The sequence below is a fragment of the Anabrus simplex genome, chromosome 3 (assembly GCF_040414725.1).
Source record: "Anabrus simplex isolate iqAnaSimp1 chromosome 3, ASM4041472v1, whole genome shotgun sequence".
In the NCBI taxonomy this organism is placed as follows: Eukaryota; Metazoa; Arthropoda; class Insecta; order Orthoptera; family Tettigoniidae; genus Anabrus; species Anabrus simplex.
Genome location: NC_090267.1, coordinates 234,249,177 through 234,268,615, shown reverse-complemented (window position 1 = coordinate 234,268,615; position 19,439 = coordinate 234,249,177). Strand labels below are relative to the sequence as shown.

Genomic DNA, 19,439 nt, shown 5'->3' with positions numbered 1-19,439 from the left:
GGTAACGATTACGTCACTGGCTCTGCTGGCTAAAACCCGTTCGCTCCGTGTCACACTAAACATGTGCATTCTTCTGATCTCCGAACAATAGGTGGTACGAAATGTCCTCAAAAATCAAGTGGTACGGAATGTCCGCAGTACGAAATATCCGGACACCGTATTTATCTGGCTACCGAATGTCCCTGAAATAAGCAAATGGTTGTACCTCTTTATCCAGTCTGTAACAACATGCTCCCCCTTCCCGGTCGGTAGAAGCAGAGCGAGTCTCGGCCCATAAGTGGCCACAGCTGGTTCGTGGTCAAACAGCTCTGCACTCTGACCGGCCAACCGAGCAGAGGAAGGGTGGCCACGGCTCTACGCCTCTGCATTCGGGAGATGGTACACGGCTGGCTCCAACCGTCGGCTGTCCTGAGAATGGTTTTCCATTCTCCTGAACTAATGCAAATGCCGGACAGTTCCTAGTATAGGCCACGGCCGCCAACCCCCTCACCTTCTCCGAACATCTCCTCCACCGTAACAAATTTTCCGGCCTGACAGACGGCGTCACCGTCTAAGAAGCCCTTCAGGGGAGGAATGAAAACTTAGTAGTAGTAGTAGTAGTAGTAGTAGTAGCCCTTCCCTCTTGTCGATTTGCCATGCACCACTAGCTAGCTTTGTTGTTTTTCTTATGGTGCCAGTACTGGCCGTTGTTGAACTGGAAAACGTTTTTAAAGGAGTTTGTTTACTTTAAATTCAAAATACACGAAAGAAAACTGAAATAAAATAAAATGCACTTACTTCTTTCTTGTTTTTGTTTCCATACTTTTGTCTATCAAGCTCTTTTCGAGATTTTATCTGGGATGACAGGCATTTCGGTGAATTCGGGAAAATATGAGGTACTGCTCCGGATTTCAATTTCCATCTTTCTCGAGGAATTTCTACCTTTTCACCGTTTACTATAAAACAGTCAGATTTTATAAGAAGGTCTTCCGAAAAATGTAGGTCACAAATGCTGCTACACGCCGCCAACTGTCTATCCTTCCGCGGAATTGCTTTGGTCCATTTCTCAAACAGATCTTTTTGTTTTGGCGAACTGAAAAAATGCCTAACGCCGGGTATTTTGTTGTATCCCGATTTACAACCCGGAACGAAACAGAACGGCATAACGATTATTTAACAATTATTTAATACACTTACAGCTTATCACGCACAAGGAACTGTACTGATACAGTACCATATTCGTCTTTGGACACGGATAAACGGTTGAGCGTACTTCACGCACTACATATCGTGTACTAACTTATCTACCGGGCGATGCATACACGTGTTTGGCGATCGCACGTATTGCTCTTAGCGCTACCTTGTGGCTAACTCACTAACCACCACGGATAAGTGAGGGAGTGATTAGACTATTTCCTTTTACTCGTACAGTCGTTCTGCTGCCAGTCTGCAGTCTGTTGCGACAATCGTAAATAGCCTGTAACTCTCCGCCCACCAACCAAAAAACATAAAAGAGCGAAAAATAAAACAAGAGTTAGAATATGAAATAAGCGCTCAAATAAGCATTTATCACAAAATACGGGCTGAGGCACTAAATTACTTCAAAGATCATGGAAATGTATCGAAAATTTCCCTTGATAAATTATTCCATTCCCTAATTACTCTTCCTATAAATGAATATTTGCCGCAATTTGTCCACTTGAATTCCAACTTTATCTTCATAGTAGCTGATGTACCCGTGCTTCGCTACGGGATTCTCAGAAAGACTGACTTTGTGGTTTTCCTAACTGAAGACAATATAGGTCATTACAAAAACGTCAGTAGGAATGTAGCGATTAAAAGCAGTGTTATCATATAAAATACTCGATCAAATGAAAAACCGCACATTTTCTCACTTTCAACGAATAGTACTACTGTGCCGATCTAACAGTCCAAAGTTCCAGAGCTGGAATGACCAGGCCGCAGACAGCCCTGAACACTCCTCTCCCATTATTCCGTTAAATATGCACACTGCTCATTCCAATTAGTGCGTCAGAATAGAGATTGAATAGCTCGAATTCTATGATGAACCAGTGTGCTACGTACCAGTAGTATCAGAAAATTTATGAACCAGAGAAATGGCATGCTAAAGAAGAAAGTTATCTAACTCCCCAGCTACTTCCCGCCAATATTCAGGCAGGCTGTTACACTCGGTACGACGGGCGAGTTGCCGTGTGGTTAGAGGGGCGAGTTGCCGTGTGGTTAGGGGGGCGCAGCTGTGAGCTTGCATTCGGGAGATAGTGGATTCGAGCCCCACTGTCAGCAGCCCTGAAGATGGCATTTCGTGGTTGTCCGTTTTCACACCAGGCAAATGCTGGGGCTGCACCTTAATTAAGGCCAAGAGCCAAGGCCTCTTCCTTCACACTCCTAACCCTTTCCTATCCCATCGTCGCCATAAGAACTACCTGTTTCGGTGCGACGTAAAGCAAATTTAAAAAAAATACTCGGTACGCATCAGTAATCCTATTTATCGGAGATTCTTCTTCTTCTTGATGGTGTGGGTTGGACTCTGTGAATTTCGTCCAGTCACTATATTTATGGTATAAACTCAAGTGTCTTGGATATGAAATTTTGTTATATGCGTTTTATTTTGAATGTGAGATAGATAATATGTTATGGGACCAATTATTGAAAGGAAAAAAAAATCACACGCTTTGTTATGATTCGCTTGTATTTATCTGTAAAGGTTGGAATAAATTTTACAGTGGAAACAAGAAGCATATTTTTACTATATGAAGGAGGGAATAGCTCACCTTTTATAAATGCAATTTGGACTAATCAATAAATTTATTTATTGTATCAATTAAAGTGGGAGTGAGGGTTGACAATAAACAGGAAACACTTGTAGGAAGGGGAATGGATAAATTTAGAAGGCGATGCATAAATTGACGACGGGGAGAATCAAATTGTGGACACTGAAATAAAATGTGATTACTGTCACCATGTGGGTGGCCACACACGCAGGTAGAGAGGTTAGAAAGGTGGAAATGGTACTTGTATTGTGGTGTAAGTGCGTGGTTGAAACGAAGACGTATGATATTTGTGATATGCCTACGAGTGTATGATCCATAAAAAAACCAAGGTTTATGAGGAATATGCGGCTGAATTCGATAAAAAAAATTGCCTTTTGTATGAGTGGAATATTGCCAATTCTCTTGCCACGAACTGTATGCTACATCGTAAAGTACAGGAAAGAAGTCAAGGGGAGGAAGGGCTACAAGAATTGGTGCTTTATTTTGAGTACTAGCTGCCTTAGCTGCAGAATCAGCTCGCTCATTTCCAAAAATACCAGAATGCCCTGGGATCCACACTACAGTTATGTACACGGCTGATTGTTCGAGTTGATACAATAAATATTTCACATGGTATAAATACCAATTATAAGAGAGTTTGGGAGAGGTTAATGCGTGAAGTATACTTTGAGCATCCGTATATATAGTTGTTCGTTTATAATGCTGTTGCTGAACGTGAATAAGTGCTTGTCTAATTGCAAATAACTCTGCAGAAAATATAGAAAAATTATTTGGTAAATGGAAAGTTTCATTTATATTGAAATTGGGAATAAAGAATGCTGCTCCTACGCCTTGTTCGGACTTAGAACCGTCAGTACATATACTGATTTCGTTCTCAGATAAGGAAATTTTAATTTTTTTTGGATTCGGAAGGACTATGAAGAACATTGTGTTCTAAAGGAGAAAGGTGAGTTGTAGAGGATATTATGATCTTAGGTTGCAAAAGTAGGCTATTATAAGGGATAGAATACATGGGAAGTTTTGGCAAACGTAGAAATTTATCGCTGTGCGTGCACAACAGTTTGTATGCCTGATAGATAGCAGGGGTTCGTTCTCCTCTTGGGGGATGTTTCGTATAATATTCACGTAGAAGCTGTAATTTTGGAATTAATGGTGACCGAGCCAAAGCAAATTTCTTTAGAAGGTATTTACCTGCTAAAGACTTTCTACGAATCCACAAAGGATATTCACCTGTTTCTACAAGTAAGGCATTTGTAGGAGTAGTTTTTAATGCACCTATACATATTCGAAGCGCTTTGTATTGTATGGTATTGAGATGTGAAACTATGGAAGGTGCGGCCATATCTATAAAAAATGCACAATAAACTAATACAGAGCGAATTGTAGCACGATAAAGCGATAAAGCTACTAATGGATCTGCTCCCCAACTTCTACGTGTCACTGTTTTAAGGATTTGGATATACCCGTCCGTTTTTTGCCGAATTGCATTAATATGATGTTTCCACGAGAGCTTATGATCAAATATGATACCGAGGTATGTGTGTTGAAGTGAGAACGGAACTAGAAATTCACCAAGTATTAAGGGGGAGTGGTCATACGATCTCTTGTGCGTAAAAAGCATTGCTGTGCATTTAGGAATTGATAGAGTTAGACCATGGGTATCCAACCACTTAATTACGTCACGCATTACACTAGCTAAGATCCTCCTGCATTCAGGGATGCTCTCATGGGAGATATATATAGTAAAATCATCAGCGTAAGACAAAACTCTAGCGTATGGTGAAATTATCTGTTCTAATTCACGCATATAAAAAGCAAATAGAACACCGCTTAAAACGTTCCCCTGTGGTAAACCGGTCGAAGTCTGTCTACCCTCAAGTGGAGTATGTGGCGTTTTAACGATAAGAGTGCGGTATGTAAGTAATTGATATAAAAGTAATATGAACTTATACGGAAATCCATCTGACCCAAGTTTTTCCCATAGTAAATGTAAGAGGACTGAATCATATGCACCTTTGATATCTAAAAATAGAGCAATTGTACTATGTTTGCGATATCTAGCTAACAAAAGATCAACGATGAAAATATTAAGGGGGTCTTGTGTACACCTTCCTTTAAGGAAAGCATATTGTTATTTGGGTATGAGGTGATAATATTCCATAATCCAGACCAAACGATTTAATAGTATTTTTAGGAATGTTTTTCTTACACATGAACCCAACACCGATTCCTCTATAATGCGCCGGGTTGGTTGGCGTTTTTCCAGGTTTAAGTATTGGTATAAGATGAAAGATGTTCCATTCTGTAGGGATATTTCCAGCAGCTAACATATTATTAAAATATTCGAGTATTATCTTATGGGTTGAAGATGGCAACAATTGAAGCATAGCATAAGTTATTGAATCTGGACCGGGAGCAGAACTTGTCGAAGATATAAGTGTTTGAGTTAATTCATGAAGTTGAATAGGTTGTAACAAAGTTGAATATAGAGTAGATTGGGAAACATTTTGAGGAAAAGGGAAGGGAACGGTATAATCTGGACTAAGAGAAATGAGAAACGGGGTAAGAATCTCTCGCGGAATGGGTGAATATGGGCGTTGATGGGCAGCACGCGTAAGAGTTCTAATTGCATTCCACAAACAGGCAGTGGACATTTGTGAAGTCAAAGATGATATGAAGGTTTTCCAGGCTGTCCGTCTCTTTTCATGAAATACTTGTTTCATACTTGCATTATGACGCTTTAAACATAAATAATGTTGTAACGTCATATCATTTCGGTACGTCTGAAATAAACGTTTTCGTTTTAATACTAATTGGTGGCACTATCCCACCAGTGTATATACTGATAGGGTCGTAAATACGTGGACACACAAGGTTTGTAAGGATGAAATGTATCAATGTAGGTATTAATAATAGAATGAAGTGTATTATACGAGATAGGAGTTTGCTGAAGGTTACTAAGTTGATTGTGTATAAATGTGCAGTAAGTTTGCTTATCGAAAGTGTGAAATGAGCGGATATTGCTACGGATTTGAGTTGCTCCTTGCGGTAAGCATAGTTTTCCAATACCATGCGTGATAAATATAGGATAATGATCACTGGAATATGTGTCTGATAGTGTTTGCCATGTGATTATGGGAGCCATGTGGGATCTACAAAGAGTTAGATCTACAGCACTAGGAGGTGTGTCAGGAGGGGATATTCTCGTGGGAGATCCATCATTTAATAATGTGAAATCATATTGCTGAAACTCAGATAGGAGATGAATTCCCTTTGGTGTATCATGCTGACTTCCCCATAACGTATGGTGACAGTTGAAGTCTCCGAAGATAATGACGTGATCTAAAGTATGAAATTGACAAAAAAATTGTGCCCATTGATTTGCAGTAATGTAAATATCAGGAGGGCAGTAGACATTAATGAAATGGCTATTATTGTGTGTAACACCTATGGCGAAAGTATAAGGAATTAGGCAAGTGATAGGTAAAATATGATAGGTAAGATTTTGTTGAATAAAAACCGCTACGCCAGCACTACCTGGTCCATCTTGTCGTTCAAGATTGAAACCCGGTAAACGAAATGTGGAAGAGCTAGAAAACCATGTTTCCTGAATGATAATGATATTAGAAGAGGTTTCGCGGATTAATAATTGTAACTCATGTTTTTTAGGAACTATGCTTCTTGCATTCCACTGCAAAATGCGAAACATATAATGGCATCATATTAGTTATTTGATCCCTTAAAAGATATATAGTATGTGAGAGTTGCCCTTCTTCTCCGGCACTTTGTAATAGGAGTCCTATGATTTTTAGAATTTCTTGTTGAAGTTGACTTTTTTTCTGATGTAGAATAGTTGCCTGTTGTGATTGTGAATTGCTGATACTCTTAGAAGGGGGTGAGGTAGAAGAAGAAGAAGTGGAAGGATCAGTAGGGGTTACCTGGTGGGATAGATAGACTGGCCCCTGTGAGGGAGTTCGTTCATTACGTAAAATTGCTATATATTGCTCCTTATCAAACCCGGGCGTTGGAGTGGGTCTTGGAGTTTGTATTACCACTTGGGTGAATTTTCTTTTTTTAGGATTTTCTGGAGGAAGGGGAGTAGAGGGGTCATTTCGTGGAAGGGGGGGGAAGTGATTTGGATGCTGTTGTGGATAGTAAATGGGTAGCGTAACTTTCGCTTTAGCCTCTTCAAACGAAAGGTAATCCGTACTCATAACTTTTTTTTATTTCTTGTTGGTATTTATGCTCTGGACATCCGTTAGATCCGGTTGAATGACTACCCTTACAGTATGCACATTTTTGAAACTCTTCGGTACACTGATTGGTGGGATGTGCAAGAGAACATTTTCTGCATCTGACAAATTGAGCTTTGCACTGTTTTTCTGTGTGACCATATCGTTGGCATTTTCGACAAAATATGGGTGAGAAAATGAACTGTTCAACTTGTAAATATTCGCTAAAAAGAGAAACGTATTGCGGCAAAGCCTGGGTTCGGAAAATAATTTTAACAGACCCTGTAGGTAGATACTCAATATTCTCATTATTCACTACCCGTCTGTTGAGTCTTTGTACTGACTTAATGGGAACGGTAGATTGTATGTATTTGAGTATTTCATCATCCGTGAGGTTTTTATCAACGTCTCGGATCAGGCCAACTCTTAGTATATTTGAGGACGGAATGTATGCTTTTAACTTTAATGTGTCGAGAATGGAATGGCACAAAAAATCGTTAGCTTGTAAGGCAGTAGTAAATGACACTTGTAAACGATTCCTCCCTTTTCGGGTAATGGATTTCACATTTAAAGCATTTTCGTGAAAATATCGCCCAAGTGCCATAGGGTGTAATTGTCCAAGATGCTGGTTATTATTGGATTCTACGAATACGTTAAATGGGCCATAATGATTGGGAGGGTAAAAATCCTTTTCTATTTGAACACTAGCACCGTTATTTACTTGATTATTCTTTTGAGCAGGTGATTGTTCAGAGCTTTGAAGTGATTTATTTTCCATTAAATCTTCTACTTCCTGATTCATTGGTATTTGATCACTCAAATTATGTCCGCCTCCTCCGCTGGAGGCGACCATCGTACCCACAAATAACTAACAATTAATATTGATTAAGTGATAAACGAAGTATATCAAATGTATAGGAAGCACACGTGACACACTCAGTGCACTTGTGAACTTAAGCGAACAGCTTGAATGATCCGCATGAACTCGTAAAAAATCACTAACGCAATCGCAAAAACGTTATGCAGATCTCAGAAATCCTCAATGTACCACGCGGATACTAATAAACTTTCTAACTATTTTCCGAAATTCAAAACAACACCTCTTTACGGTTGCTAAGGTATATTTATCGGAGATGAGTGGCAACAGAAGAAACAAAGTCACCGCCGTCTCGATCACCCTATACTGCCTGCCCAATGCGAAGCTTTTTTGCGAATAGGCTGCTACAGAATCTCTTCGCTAGATGGCAGGCATAGACGCACAAAGTTCTTAACGCATTATTATGACGACAGACTACAAAACACTACGCAGTATAGTGTTTATGTTCACTGAGCTAGTAAATTACATCAGTAATATTAAATATCTGTATTATTAACTATATGAAGTAATAGTAGCCTCGTCATGTCACAACTTAAAGATTTTTCCAGGACGAAAGCTTGGAGTGATACTCTGGGTGGCTGAAATGTTGTGTTCTTACCAATGCAATATCAGTTAATGGAGATCTTACGAACTTGGTTAAGATAATAGCACTAACAGTTTGCTGATATTCTTTGACCTCACACTGCAAAAGAACATATTCTGAAAGGGTTTGAAGTAGCAAGTCCTCGTATTGCGCTCGTACGTTTGAAGAACTTCCGAGAGTAGGGCACAGTAGCTTCAACAAACTCCTACAGATGCTTCATCAGAGCAACAAAACAAGGTATCGAAGTCCTCCTCTGTCCTGATGCGTAATCAGTTCCATTTATTGGTGTCGAAGTTGTAGGCAAGGAGATGTTGCCGACGCAAATGTCACACTCCGTCCTCTCTTCAACAATACGAACCAAGTACCCGCAAATTAGGAGTTGTTTTTTCTGTTTTTAGATTGACTGTGACATTATCATTTGGATATTTGAGGTTATCCAAACTGTTTAAACATGAAAACTTTTATTTTGTATTGTCCGTCTTAATTCTTATCACAAGGAATCCACTATCCTCCACGGCTTCAATCACCTTCTGAAAATAAACGTAAACTCGTGTCCTCATCCCGAGGTGGTGCAGCTCTTTTCAGGCACACCCCCATTGGAGGTGAGCTGCGTGTACCATTTGAACCACATACCAGCCCTCCTGCCATTCTTAAATTTCTGGCAGTACCGGGAATCGAACCCGGGCCCCCGAGGACGGCAGCTAATAACACTAACCGTTACGCTACGGGGACGGACACCTTCTGAAAATAATAAGGTGTAACTACAGATGCGAGAGTAATCTGAAGATATCAAACTACTTCCTTTATTAGGACCTTGGCTAAATATAGCCAAGAGCTATTTTTTTCTCTTAATTCCCTACTGGATGGTATGTTATGGAATCGTACCTCTTCTGGCTGCGAACCACCTTGCCAAGATTTGCAAAATTGTACAGTTGAATATTTCGAAGAAAACTTGCGGTTTCAGTTTACAAAAAGATATATACATATAAAACTTGCACAGCCATTTCTGTCTCTATTTCTTTTCAGTCTGCACCTCCTTCTTAGTCTTATTTCTCTATTATAATAAGGTGGGTCTTTACCATTCCTTACCACCCTTAATGGTACAAACCTGTTTTCGCATTTCTCAACAATTTCTTTAAACCCATCCCAGAGTCTGTTTACATTTGTATTTACCGTTTTCCACCGATCATAGTTACTTTTTAGAAACTGCCCCATGCCTGCTTTATCAGCCATATGGTACTGCCTAACAGTCCTACTTTTAAGATCTTCCTTTCTATCACATTTATTTTTAACTACCACAAAAACAGCTTCATGATCACTAATACCATCTATTACTTCAGTTTCCCTATAGAGCTCATCTGGTTTTATCAGCACCACATCCAACATATTTTTCCCTCTGGTTGGTTCCATCACTTTCTGAATCAGCTGTCCTTCCCATATTAACTTATTTGCCATTTGTTGGTCATGCTTCCTGTCGTTCGCATTTCCTTCCCAATTTACATCTGGCAAATTCAGATCTCCCGCTACAATCACATTTCTTTCCATGTCATTTCCCACACAGCTGACTATCCTATCAAATAATTCCGAATCCGCGTCAGTGCTACCCTTTCCCGATCTGTACACTCCAAATATATCAAGTTGCCTATTATGCCTTACACCTAGAATTTCATGTGTCTCATCTTTAACATTTTCGTAGCTTACAAATTCTTCTTTCACCAGAATGAACACTCCCCCTCCCACCATTCCTATCCCATCTCTACGATACACACTCCAGTGCGGTGAGAAAATTTCTGCATCCATTATATCATTTCTCAGCCATGATTCAACTCTTATTACAATATATATATATATTAAATTGCTCAGTTCTATTCCTTTCTTTACAATACTTCTACAGTTCAACACTAACAATTTTATGTCATCCCTACTTGATTTCCAGTTCCCTGTTCCCTTATCACCGCTCCCTAGGCCATCCCGTTTCCCTGAATGTACCTCCCTATTACCCTTCCAAACAAATTTCCTAACTTATACGTACCACTGCGGTTTAAATGAAGGCCATCCGAGCGTAGATCCCTATCTCCTACCCACCCATTAGGATCTAGAAATTTCACTCCCAGTTTCCCACATACCCACTGCATAGTCTCATTTAAATCCCCAATCACCCTCCAGTCAGTATCCCTCCTACACAGTATTCCACTAATAACAATCTCCGCTTTCTTAAACTTCACCCGTGTTGCATTTACCAGATCCCACACATCTCCAACTATGTTGGTACTTATATCAGCTTTCCTTACATTGTTGGTACCAATGTGAAACACTACCACCTTCTCCTTCCCCTCCTCCCTCTCTTCTACTTTCCTCAACATCTGCCTCAGCCTAATTCCTGGATAACATTCTACCCTGGTTCCCTTTCCTCCACACACTTTCCCCACGTGTCTAACGATGGAATCCCCCATGACCAGAGCCTCAACCCTACCCACCTCATTTGATCCCCTCCCCTCCTGGTCAGCCCTATCTTTCCTGATAGCTGCAGAAGCTACTTCCTCCTCCCTTTTCTCCTTCCCATGCTCCTGTTCCACCTGTCTTTTCCTATCCTCTACTCTACATTTCCCTTTCCTACCTTTTCTCTTCCTCCTATTGTTATTGTTGATCAATTTTATGAGCTTTCTATATTGTAGGCCTTCATATTTAGTTTTCTTTCGACTCTGTGACATTAGGGCGTTTTATAAAATTATTTGTAGCGTAGACTGCAATTCCTTATTCTCCGACTTGTGTTGGGTATTCAGCCCGAAGGCTGGTTTGATCCTCCACAGCTCCACCAAAAGCTATCACAGACAACCTAGGCGTCATTCATTAAATTCTGTCTACCCATTTTCTCTTGACTCGGCGCTGATATGGACTTAGTAACAAACATTCAAATTCATGAATATCTCTGTGATCATATCGCTACAATGTATAAGATATAAATGATCGAAAATGTAATACTATATAACTTTAGTTATGTAGTATTTATCAGTACGATCACTAATAACAAATATTTGAGAATTACATTTTAGGACTTCCCCTAAACTACCATTTCACTCAGCGTGAATAAAATTATTTATGGCTTAGATTATAGCAACTTATTCCCCGACTTTGCATACCGATTCTCATTAAGATAGGATCACTAGTAGCATACATATTTGAGAATTACATTTTAGGCCTTCACCTAAACGGCCATTTTTCTCAGCGTGAACACAATTATTTACAGTCTAGATTGTAGCGACTTATTCCCTGACTTTGCCTACGGGTTTTCATTGTGATACGACCACTAATAACATAAATATTTGAGAATTAAATTTTAGGCCTTCCCCTAAAGTGCCATTTCACTCAGCGTGAATACAATTATTTATGTCCTAGATTATAGCGACTTATCCCCCGACTCTGCATATTGATTTTTATTAAGATACGACCACTAATAACAAATATTTGAGAATAAAATTTTAGGCCTTCTCCTAAACTACCGGTACCATTTTACTCAGCGCGAATAAGATTATTTATGGCGTAGATTGTAACGACTTATTCCCCGACTTCGTATACTGATTTTTATTAAATTCTCTTCAGCCGTTTTGTCGAGACAGACAGACAGACAGACAGACAGACAGACAGACAGACAGACAGACAGACAGACAGACAGACAGACAGACAGACAGACATTACAGAAAATAAAAAAGTGCATTTCCTTGTTACTGCGGACACGACTGATACAGAAATATTATTCCTTTTACATTCTGAGCAATGTACAGACAAAACTCTTTATTTTATAAATATATATATATATATATATATTTGCTAGTTGCTTTACGTCGCACCGACACAGATTGGTCTTATGGCGACGATGGGACAGGAAAGGGCTAGGAGTGGGAAGGAAGCGGCCGTGGCCTTAATTAAGGTACAGCCCCAGCATTTGCCTGGTGTGAAAATGGGAAACCACGGAAAACTATCTTCAGTGCTGCCGACAGTGGGGTTCGAACCTACTGTCTCCCGAATACTGGATACTGGCCGCACTTAAGCGACTGCAGCTATCGAGTTCGGTTATTTTATATATATATAGATTATGATCTTTTCAATAAAAGCTCCACTCAAATCTATTTGTCTACTAATGTCATCCCACGCTATTTTACCACTGTCAGCTCGGAACATCCTGCTTAGTCAAACAGCTCGTCTCCTTACTCCCAAGTCTTCCCAGCCTACAGTTTGCAATATTTTCGCAACACTACTCTTAGTCGTAAATCAGCCAGAACAAAACGTGCTGCTTTGCTTTGGAACTTTTCCAGTTCTTATATCAAGTAATCCTGGTGTGCGTTCTACAATGTACACTGGAACCATACTCTGTTTGGGGTCTTATCAGAGACTTACTCGTCTTCTCCTTCACGTTCTTACTACAACCTCTAAATACCCTCATAACCATGTGAAGAGATCTGTAATCCGTATTTACAACCTGATTAATGTTATTACTCCAATGAAGATTTTTCCTTATAATATGCAAGTACTTAAGTGATCCCCGTGAGATAACCCCATCAACACTAATTAAAACTTAAGAGATTATTTTCCTCTTGGTGAAACATGACTTTTCACCCCATTTATCATCAACATATTGAATGCTTGTGTTAGATAAACTGCATTATTATGGCAATCTGCAGATGCTGCGGAGAGAATTCTGAATATTAAAGAAATCCCGCAATAATAATTCTGAGATGGACAGCTGGTATAAAAGTGACTTTTCGCTCTTTCTAGGTCTTTTTTTTTTTTTTAATGCTATTTGTTCGAGGCGTCGACCTCTAGAGATCTTTTGCCCCTACTTGCACCATGTGATATGAACCTTCGTGTAATTGGAATGAAGAAAGTGTAGAGTGATGCATGTGACGAAAGGAACATTAAGGATGAACGTTAAGAACGACACAAACACCCAGTTCCCAGGCCAGATATATTAATCATTTACACTTAAAAACCCCTGACCCAGCCGGGAATCGTATCCGGGGCCGCCGGGTGACAGGTGGACGCGTTGCCCCCTAAACCGCGGGGCCGGACTGCTTCTAGGTCAATATTTTCATCCGTTATTCAAGATACAGTCAGTATGTGAAGAAATGAGGAGATCATAGAACTAAACTCGTACTCAGTATACCAAGATTTTTGTGGAGAAGCATTTTAAAAAGAAAAGGAAAAGAATTGAGGAACAACAGTGATAACCTTGGAAGTTTCTGATTATTTGGATACCAAACATTCAGACTTATGCAGGGATAATAATAATAATAATAATAATAATAATAATAATAATAATAATAATAATAATAATAATAATATAATAATAATAATAATTTAGACTCAGTTTCTAACGATTTAAAGATAAGAGGTATAGAATTACACGAGGCCACAGCACTAGTTCCAAATAGAGGATTGTGGCGACGTTTAGTAAATTCACAGAGACTTGCAGACTGAACACTGAAAGGCATAACGGTCTATAATTATAATGGATGTATAATAATAATAATAATAATAATAATAATAATAATAATAATAATAATAATAATAATAATAATAATAATAATAATAATAATAATTTCGTGTGGCTATTTCTAGCCGAGTGCAGCCCTTGTAAGGCAGACCCTCCGATGAGGGTGGGCGGCATCTGCCATTTATAGGTAACTGCGTGTTATTGTGGTGGAGGATAGTGTTATGTGTGGTGTGTGAGTTGCAGGGATGTTGGGGACTGCACAAACACCCAGCCCCCGGGCTACTGGAATTAACCAATTAAGGTTAAAATCCCCGACCCGGCCGGGAATCGAACCCGGGACCCTCTGAACCGAAGGCCAGTACGCTGACCATTCAGCCAACGAGTCGGACATAATAATAATAATAATAATAATAATAATAATAATAATAATAATAATAATAATAATAATAGATGTCAGTAGGTAAGAAATTCAACAGAACTGAATGTCAGATTGGTGATACAAAGCTAGAACAGGTCGATAATTTCAAGTATTTAGGTTGTGTGTTCTCCCAGGATGATAATATAGTAAGTGAGATTGAATCAAGGTGTAGTAAAGCTAATGCAGTGAGCTCGCAGTTGCGATCAACAGTATTCTGTAAGAAGGAAGTCAGCTCCCAGACGAAACTATCTTTACATCGGTCTGTTTTCAGACCAACTTTGCCTTCCGGGAGCGAAAGCTGGGTGGATTCAGGATATCTTATTCATAAGTTAGAAGTAACAGACATGAAAGTAGCAAGAATGATTGCTGGTACAAACAGGTGGGAACAATGGCAGGAGGGTACTCGGAATGAGGAGATAAAGGCTAATTTAGGAATGAACTCGATGGATGAAGCTGTACGCATAAACCGGCTTCGGTGGTGGGGTCATGTGAGGCGAATGGAGGAGGATAGGTTACCTTGGAGAATAATGAACTCTGCTATGGAGGGTAAGAGAAGTAGAGGGAGACCAAGACGACGATGGTTAGACTCGGTTTCTAACGATAGACAACAGGTATAGAATTACATGAGGCCACAGCACTAGTTCCAAATAGAGGATTGTGGCGACGTTTAGTAAATTCTCAGAGGCTTGCAGACTGAACGCTGAAAGGCATAACAGTCTATATTGATAATGTATGTATGTATGTATGTATGTATAATAAAAGATGAAATTACGTTTGTCTGTCTCATCATCATCATCATCTGTTTACCCTCCAGGTTCGGCTTTTCCCTTGGACTTAGCGAGGGATCCCACCTCTACCGCCTCAAGGGCAGTGTCCTGGAGCTTCAGACTCTTGGTCGGGGGATACAACTGGGGAGTATGACCAGTACCTCGCCCAGGCGGCCTCACCTGCTATGCTGAACAGGGGCCTTGTGGAGGGATGGGAAGATTGGAAGGGATAGGCAAGGATGAGGGAAGGAAGCGGCCGTGGCCTTAAGTTAGGTACCATCCCGGCATTCGCCTGGAGGAGAAGTGGGAAACCACGGAAAACCACTTCCAGGATGGCTGAGGTGGGAATCGAACCCACCTCTACTCAGTTGACCTCCCGAGGCTGAATGGACCCCGTTCCAGCCCTCGTACCACTTTTCATATTTCGTGGCAGAGCCGGGAATCGAACCCGGACCTCCGGGGGTGGCAGCTAATCACGCTAACCACTACACCACAGAGGCGGCTTGTCTGTGTCTCTCTTCCCAAATGATATCGCATCCAAACAGCTAAGCGGAATTCCATGAAATTTTGCACACACACACTCAAAGGGAACTCTCACATGACTAAGTTTTATTTCATAATATGATCTGAACGTACGAGTTATTTGTGAAATTATTTGTAAAAGTCATCAAATAACTTAAATTATATGGTGTATGATTCTTTCTCGCTCAATCACTCCAAAACTACAGGACCAATCGAGCTGAAATTTTGTATGGCTATATCTCAGATATTCAGTTTAAACGCAAGCCTATTCTGAATTTTCAATAATTAATCGTTTCAAAATGGCGCTAATTAATATGTAGGTATTTACTGAACTGGAACAAGTTTTACGCACTAAAAATCCAAAAAACAATGGGCAAATGGGTCACATCACCAAATGAAGGCCAATGAGTGAACTTCAGTTCAGTTTTCTACGGGAAAGGTCACATACACATTTTTGTAACTCTAATGGGTCTCACGGATATTGCGCTTTTGTGTTAAAGCAGGCGCTCCGGAATGGCGGCCATTAATATGCAGGCCTACTGTATGTACAGTATTTACTGAACGAACTACCGACTAAAATAATGACCAGATAGTTAGTAGTATCAAAATAAATCCCAGTACGTGAACTTAAAATATAGTCTGTAAGAGGGTCGTACCTGTATGCATTTTTAAAAACTGTAACTGTCAACGAGTACGTTCTAATAATAATAATAATAATAATAATAATAATAATAATAATAATAATAATAATAATAATAATAATAATATAATGGGAACGTTAGTTCTATGCATCTTACAGTCATGGTTAGTGTAAAATTCCTAACGTGTCAGCATGATTGCAGGCAGTTGTGAAATATGATGGTTTGTCATAGCGGTGATTTCATATTGATGTGAGTCACGTACACCTCTGCGTTGTTGCCACGCTGATGTTCAGGAGGAGTTGTTGGTTGGTGACGTAGTTACATACAGAGATGGCCGCCGCCAGAAAGTCAATAACAGACTACAGCTTAGTTTGCTGACGCGCAAGTCGGTTGGCGTGGCCTCGTTAAGGGGGCTCCAGATGGGGGCTGGGCCTTGCTGGCTTCATTCCGTGTCCTTGTTTAGGAGGCCCATGTTGGGGTCATTACTAATAAAGTTCGAACGAAGCCACACTTCAACTGTAATATTCTCATTTCGGTTGCATAAAACATTATTATTTCATTTTTCAGCACTACATACCGTTAATTTTTAGTTGCACATTTTAATCGTTTGAGTTTATTCATGTAAAAACAATGAATAGAAAGTATGAAACTCAAGTTCTTCCGTAACTTAGTTGATCAGCCTAAACGAATACCGGTATTGATTTTGTTGATAGAATAAGCTTTCATTATATTCAAAATCGTTATATTTATATGATTCTCCTGGTTTGTTTTATGTTTTTTTAATTTATTCGTACGCCCGAAATACAATAATTTTGTTGTTTCGTAACTTGGAGATGAGTTGATTATATTACAAAATTAGGTTTCTAATATTTCATCCATTTTATAGTTCAGTCACTCCATGTGAGATTTCTGCTGGACAAAGCGGAGGCGGGACAGGTTTTTCTCCGGGTACTCCGGTTTTCCCTGCCATCTTTCATTCCAGCAACACTCTCCATTCTCATTTCATAGCATCTATCAGTCATTACTAAATCACTTTGGGAGTGGCGACCCCATCATAATAATTGCCTATATGTGATTCATTCATTACATCCCTGACCCGGTCAATGACTGGAAAACAGGTTGTAGGTTTTTATTTTAATTTATAGTTCAGTATTCAAATTATGTTCAGCTCTCTGTTCTAATCTTCGGACATCCGTTTGTAGTTCATATTATAAACTGTATACCTGAGATTTATTCTGACAAAGCGTAGAGTATCTGAGTATCAAATCTAGGGCTGTAAGGGGCAGAGAGAAGATATGGTACTTTTGTTAATACGATCATCAGCTTATATTACTGCGTGTTCTTGTACTCGGGGTCTTGAGAAGAAGCAGACGCCAAATTGAACAGCGCGATTTAATAAAATAATGATTGGACAGAATCTGCCTTCCACATCCATGACACGTAATCGTTTTGCTGTTTGCCTCACTGCCCGACTATTGCTGGACACTATAAGGAATTACGTGTTAATGGATGAGATTCTGTCGAGTGACGTGAGTAAATCAGTGAATCAGTACTCAGAAGTATTCTAGTAAGGGCGTGGCTTCCACAAAGAACTGTGTTGATAGAACACGAAGAATCAAATGAAAAAATAATGATCTCCCTTTTGCAAAAAAAAAAAAAAAAAAGATGAAGTAATAGGCTGATTTTTTTAAGTCCCCACGAGTCAAAGAAAGGAACACGCAGTATATGGATGAAATTATAATTTTGTTTGCACAGTTCAAATTCTTGCCTCATACTTCGTATTCATTATGGATTGGGTCTACAAAAGTAAAAAATTCGCTCAGTTCAATTTTTGTCTGTGTTGATATCACGAGAAAACGGCTGAACAGATTTTGTTTCATTTTACAGTTTGCTTTTACGTTGCACCGATACAGGTCGTATGGTGACGATGGGGTAGGAGGGGAAAGGAGACCGTGGCCTTAATAATATTAAGATACAGCACCAATATTTGCCTGATGTGAGAATAGGAAACCACGGAAAAGCTTCCTTCCTTTAAGAGTAAACGCCGACAATTACTTAAGATGTTACTATATTCAAACAGCAACAATTACTTGTGGTGTTGAAACGCCAAGGGCTACGTGAAATGCAAATAGCGACATATCCATCAGTCGATAAACTGCCCCGTTAAAAAAAAAAAAGATGTGAAAATGTCGGGCTTTGAAAATGATATGTTATTTTCCTATTTGTTACTTACAACAAATATAGAAAAGAAAAAAAAAAACCGATGTGAAAATGTCGGGCTTTGAAAATGATATGTTATTTTCCTATTTGTTACTTACAACAAATATAGAAATCTATTTCTTGAGGAATAAATTCTATGTTAGAGATAGATTTTTGCTATTTGTTTTACGTCGCACTAACGCATAATTATGTATGTCCTACGACGACGATTGAATAAGTCAGGACTAGAACTGGGAAAGAAGACGTCGTGACCAGCATTACCTGGTGTTAAAATGGAAAGCCACGGAAAACCATTTTAGGACTGGCGACAGTGGGGTTCGAACCCACTATCTCCCGAATGCAAGCTGACAGTTACGTGACCCAAAACGCGCAGCCAACTCGCTTGGATTAGCTAGTAGAACATAGCATCACTGAGAAGATCTTGTCACTCATTCTGGCATTATATCAGTCTCGTGTACGACTTATTATGATATTTTTGAAAATATAACATAGAGAGTCCTACATTATTACTCTTTCGGCATATTGTTCTTCCACGAAAAATGAAATGGCGTATGGCTTTTTTAGTGCCGGGAGTGTCCGAGGACATGTTCGGCTCGCCTGGTGCAGGTCTTTTGATCTGACACCCGTAGGTGACCTGCGCGTCGTGATGAGGATGAAATGATGATGAAGACGACACATACACCCAGCCCTCGAGCCGGCGAAATTAACCAATGATGGTTAAAATTCTCGACCCTAACGGGAATCGAACCCGGGACCCCTCTGACCAAAGGCCAGCACGCTAACTATATAGCCATGGAGCCGGACTCTTCCACGAAAAGAACTGGACATAACAATAGCGAATCATGTCAGCAAACGTCAACTCTGGAAATACAACTTCGAGGACGCAATTTTTTCCAGGACCCATGAATGTTTACTCC

At 39.7% G+C, this 19,439-nt stretch overlaps 1 protein-coding gene across 4 annotated transcripts in view; it reads right to left on the bottom strand.

Moving 5' to 3' along the window:
- Positions 1-19,439, bottom strand: part of LOC136866181 (piggyBac transposable element-derived protein 3) — a 217,174-nt gene that overhangs the window by 152,976 nt on the left and 44,759 nt on the right. Inside the window, exon 1 of one of the 4 annotated variants that reach the window (XR_010859510.2) lies at positions 1,177-1,367. The exons of 2 other annotated variants lie outside the window; for them this stretch is intronic. The gene's annotated coding sequence lies outside the window, so the exon portion shown is untranslated. One more of the 4 variants, XR_010859503.2, reaches the window with a different exon arrangement.